General features: G+C 56.2%; 3 non-coding genes across 3 annotated transcripts in view; all 3 read left to right on the forward strand.

The window, feature by feature from the left end:
* Window positions 1-1,945: 1,945 nt before the first annotated feature.
* On the forward strand, window positions 1,946-3,755 carry LOC144423594 (small subunit ribosomal RNA). The gene has a single exon (XR_013476061.1). It is a non-coding gene; the product is annotated as a small subunit ribosomal RNA (ribosomal RNA).
* A 298-nt stretch (window positions 3,756-4,053) lies between these two features.
* Window positions 4,054-4,207, forward strand: LOC144424034 (5.8S ribosomal RNA). The gene has a single exon (XR_013476398.1). It is a non-coding gene; the product is annotated as a 5.8S ribosomal RNA (ribosomal RNA).
* Window positions 4,208-4,956: 749 nt separating this feature from the next.
* The window catches only part of LOC144423664 (small subunit ribosomal RNA), a 1,809-nt gene continuing 1,765 nt past the window's right edge, over window positions 4,957-5,000 (forward strand). Inside the window, exon 1 of the ribosomal RNA XR_013476129.1 lies at window positions 4,957-5,000. This exon is cut by the window's right edge and continues 1,765 nt beyond it. This is a non-coding gene — a ribosomal RNA (small subunit ribosomal RNA).

Genomic DNA, 5,000 nt, shown 5'->3' on the forward strand with positions numbered 1-5,000 from the left:
CCGGCATCGGCGTCGAAAGAAGCCGAGCCGAAAAAAGTTAAAGTACAAACGTGCAAGCATACTAACCTAACCCTAGGTAAGGCATGTCAGAGCGAAAGACAGTAAACTCGAATGAGCCAAGAAAGAGCGGTGCGGGGCCGGTCCGAGCGCACCCTTTTCTCGGTGGCTGGCGGGCGAGAGAGTGCTGCGTCGCCGGCATCGGCGTCGAAAGAAGCCGAGCCGAAAAAAGTTAAAGTACAAACGTGCAAGCATACTAACCTAGCCCTAGGTAAGGCATGTCAGAGCGAAAGACAGTAATTTCGAATGAGCCAAGAAAGAGCGGTGCGGGGCCGGTCGGAGCGCACCCTTTTCTCGGTGGCTGGCGGGCGAGAGAGTGCTGCGTCGCCGGCATCGGCGTCGAAAGAAGCCGAGCCGAAAAAAGTTAAAGTACAAACGTGCAAGCATACTAACCTAACCCTAGGTAAGGCATGTCAGAGCGAAAGACAGTAAACTCGAATGAGCCAAGAAAGAGCGGTGCGGGGCCGGTCGGAGCGCACCCTTTTCTCGGTGGCTGGCGGGCGAGAGAGTGCTGCGTCGCCGGCATCGGCGTCGAAAGAAGCCGAGCCAAAAAAAGTTAAAGTACAAACGTGCAAGCATACTAACCTAACCCTAGGTAAGGCATGTCAGAGCGAAAGACAGTAAACTCGAATGAGCCATGAAAGAGCGGTGCGGGGCCGGTCGGAGCGCACCCTTTTCTCGGTGGCTGGCGGGCGAGAGAGTGCTTCGTCGCCGGCATCGGCGTCGAAAGAAGCCGAGCCGAAAAAAGTTAAAGTACAAACGTGCAAGCATACTAACCTAACCCTAGGTAAGGCATGTCAGAGCGAAAGACAGTAATTTCGAATGAGCCAAGAAAGAGCGGTGCGGGGCCGGTCGGAGCGCACCCTTTTCTCGGTGGCTGGCGGGCGAGAGAGTGCTGCGTCGCCGGCATCGGCGTCGAAAGAAGCCGAGCCGAAAAAAGTTAAAGTACAAACGTGCAAGCATACTAACCTAACCCTAGGTAAGGCATGTCAGAGCGAAAGACAGTAAACTCGAATGAGCCATGAAAGAGCGGTGCGGGGCCGGTCGGAGCGCACCCTTTTCTCGGTGGCTGGCGGGCGAGAGAGTGCTGCGTCGCCGGCATCGGCGTCGAAAGAAGCCGAGCCGAAAAAAGTTAAAGTACAAACGTGCAAGCATACTAACCTAACCCTAGGTAAGGCATGTCAGAGCGAAAGACAGTAATTTCGAATGAGCCAAGAAAGAGCGGTGCGGGGCCGGTCGGAGCGCACCCTTTTCTCGGTGGCTGGCGGGCGAGAGAGTGCTGCGTCGCCGGCATCGGCGTCGAAAGAAGCCGAGCCGAAAAAAGTTAAAGTACAAACGTGCAAGCATACTAACCTAACCCTAGGTAAGGCATGTCAGAGCGAAAGACAGTAAACTCGAATGAGCCATGAAAGAGCGGTGCGGGGCCGGTCGGAGCGCACCCTTTTCTCGGTGGCTGGCGGGCGAGAGAGTGCTGCGTCGCCGGCATCGGCGTCGAAAGAAGCCGAGCCGAAAAAAGTTAAAGTACAAACGCGATGCTAATGAGCGAGCCGTTGTCTCGACTAATATGTAGGGGGCGTTCGATCGAGCGTCTGGCTTGAGCGCTTGTCGGCCTAGCAGAACGGTCGCATTGTTATGCCCGGGTTTTAGGCACCGCTGCAGGCGGCCGGCAGAGCTCTTGTTTGTGCGAAACTGAATGGATCGAGCCCGAGAGAGGGCGAGCAAAGAAAAAACGCAAATCGCTCCGCCTGGCACTGCCGGCGAGAGCGTGGACGTCGCGGCCAGCGACTGTCGAAGCTGAGTACGGCCGCAGGCGATCGCCTCGGTCTTAAACGAATGCGACGAGCACGCGCCGGGCGGCCCAGCAAGGGCCGAGCGCAGCTGTCGCAGCTATCTGGTTGATCCTGCCAGTAGTGATATGCTTGTCTCAAAGATTAAGCCATGCAGGTGCAAGTACGAGTTCTCGTAAAGCGAAACTGCGAATGGCTCATTAAATCAGTCTTGGTTTATTTGGTCTCGTAAGCGAAGTGGATAACTGTGGTAATTCTAGAGCTAATACATGCATTAAGCGCCGACTTCGGGAGGCGCGCTTTTATCAGATCAAAACCGACCGGGTTCGTCCTGTGACGTTTGATGACTCTGGATAACCACGCGGATCGTACGGTCTCTGCACCGACGACGTATCATTCAAGTGTCTGCCCTATCAACTGTCGAAGGTACGCTACGTGCCTACCTTTGTGATAACGGGTAACGGGGAATCAGGGTTCGATTCCGGAGAGGGAGCCTGAGAAACGGCTACCACATCCAAGGAAGGCAGCAGGCGCGCAAATTACCCATTCCCGACACGGGGAGGTAGTGACGAAAAATAACAATACAGGACTCTAACGAGGCCCTGTAATTGGAATGAGTACATCCTAAAACTCTTAACGAGTATCCATTGGAGGGCAAGTCTGGTGCCAGCAGCCGCGGTAATTCCAGCTCCAACAGTGTATGCTAAAGTTGTTGCGGTTGAAAAGCTCGTAGTTGGATTTTGGGCGAGCGCCGCCGGTCCGTCGCAAGGCGTGTCACTGGTTGCGTTCGCCTCACCTTCGGTTCTCCGTCGGTGCTCTTGACTGAGTGTCGGCGGTGGCCGATAAGTTTACTTTGAAAAAATTAGAGTGTTCAAAGCAGGCTGTTCGCCTGCATAGTGTTGCATGGAATAATGGAATAGGACCTCGGTTCTATTTTGTTGGTTTTCGGAGCACGAGGTAATGATTAAGAGGGACAGACGGGGGCGTCCGTACTCTGCCGTTAGAGGTGAAATTCTTGGATCGGCGGAAGACGAACTACTGCGAAAGCATTCGCCAAGAATGTTTTCTTTAATCAAGAGCGAAAGTCAGAGGTTCGAAGACGATCAGATACCGTCCTAGTTCTGACTATAAACGATGCCAACTAGCGATCGGGAGGCGTTACCATGACGACCTTTCCGGCAGCTTCCGGGAAACCAAAGTCTTTGGGTTCCGGGGGAAGTATGGTTGCAAAGCTGAAACTTAAAGGAATTGACGGAAGGGCACCACCAGGAGTGGAGCCTGCGGCTTAATTTGACTCAACACGGGGAAACTCACCCGGCCCGGACACAGGTAGGATTGACAGATTGAGAGCTCTTTCTTGATTCTGTGGGTGGTGGTGCATGGCCGTTCTTAGTTGGTGGAGCGATTTGTCTGGTTAATTCCGATAACGAACGAGACTCTGGCATGCTAAATAGTTACGCGACCTTCTCGGTCGGCGTCTAACTTCTTAGAGGGACTAGTGGCGTTTAGCCACACGAGATTGAGCAATAACAGGTCTGTGATGCCCTTAGATGTCCGGGGCCGCACGCGCGCTACACTGAGTGAAGCAGCGAGTGTCTAACCTAGGCCGAAAGGTCCGGGTAACCCGTTGAACCTCATTCGTGATTGGGATAGGGACTTGCAATTGTTTCCCTTGAACGAGGAATTCCCAGTAAGCGCAAGTCATCAACTTGCGTTGATTACGTCCCTGCCCTTTGTACACACCGCCCGTCGCTACTACCGATTGAATGGTTTAGTGAGATCCTTGGATCGGCCCCGTCGCGGCTGGCAACGGCCGCGTCGGCGTGTCGAGAAGACGATCAAACTTGATCATTTAGAGGAAGTAAAAGTCGTAACAAGGTTTCCGTAGGTGAACCTGCGGAAGGATCATTACCGAAAGTGGTGGTAGGCCCCGGCCGACCGCGCACTTAATTGTCTTTGGGTGCCGCCGAGAGGGCGGCCGTCAATCGGGGTTCCGCCCCGTGCGACACGCGTAACACGTTGGCCTAGCAAGGCAGCCGAGTGCGATGGTGGCTTCTGGGCACCGCGCTCGATGTGCCGCCGGCCCAGCCCGGCGGTCGCTCGGCGCCGTTTGTTGGTGTTTTTGTGCAGTTGTTGTCGGTGGTGGTTTTGTGGTCGATCCCACAGTGTGACGTCCGCGCGCTTCGGCGCCGGGCGAAACGTCGAGGACGACTCTTAACGGTGGATCACTCGGCTCGCGAGTCGATGAAGGACGCAGCCAAGTGCGAGAAGTAATGTGAATTGCAGAACACATTGAACGTCGACCTTCTGAACGCGAATTGCGGTCTCGGGTCAATCCCGGGACCGCGTCTGCCTCAGGGTCGCGTTCGTCCTCACCCGAGGGCCGTCGCCTGGCCTCTGCGAAGACGGCCGGGCGTCGCCCCAAGTTGAAGCGGTCGCCGAGCTTTCTCGGCGCGACCGCGTGTCCCGTACACCGCCGGCCCCTCGACGTGTTCAACTACGTTCGAGGGGCGGGTCCAGGTCGGTCGGTCCGGTCACGAGATCAAGACCGACCGTGGGCCAAGGCGGCGACGGTACGCGCTCGGTCGGCGCCGGCGGCGACGACTTGCGATGCCAGCGGGCCGTGTAAGAAGCGGCCCGCTTGACACATACGACCTGAGTTCAGGCGAGAGCACCCGCTGAATTTAAGCATATTATTAAGCGGAGGAAAAGAAACCAACAGGGATTCCCTGAGTAACGGCGAGTGAACCGGGAAGAGTCCAGCGTCGAATCTGCGCGCACCAACAGGGATTCCCTGAGTAACGGCGAGTGAACCGGGAAGAGTCCAGCGTCGAATAGCAGAACGGTCGCATTGTTATGCCCGGGTTTTAGGCACCGCTGCAGGCGGCCGGCAGAGCTCTTGTTTGTGCGAAACTGAATGGATCGAGCCCGAGAGAGGGCGAGCAAAGAAAAAACGCAAATCGCTCCGCCTGGCTCTGCCGGCGAGAGCGTGGACGTCGCGGCCAGCGACTGTCGAAGCTGAGTACGGCCGCAGGCGATCGCCTCGGTCTTAAACGAATGCGACGAGCACGCGCCGGGCGGCCCAGCAAGGGCCGAGCGCAGCTGTCGCAGCTATCTGGTTGATCCTGCCAGTAGTGATATGCTTGTCTCAAAGAT

The sequence above is a fragment of the Styela clava genome, chromosome 5 (genome assembly GCF_964204865.1).
Source record: "Styela clava chromosome 5, kaStyClav1.hap1.2, whole genome shotgun sequence".
Classification (NCBI taxonomy): Eukaryota; Metazoa; Chordata; class Ascidiacea; order Stolidobranchia; family Styelidae; genus Styela; species Styela clava.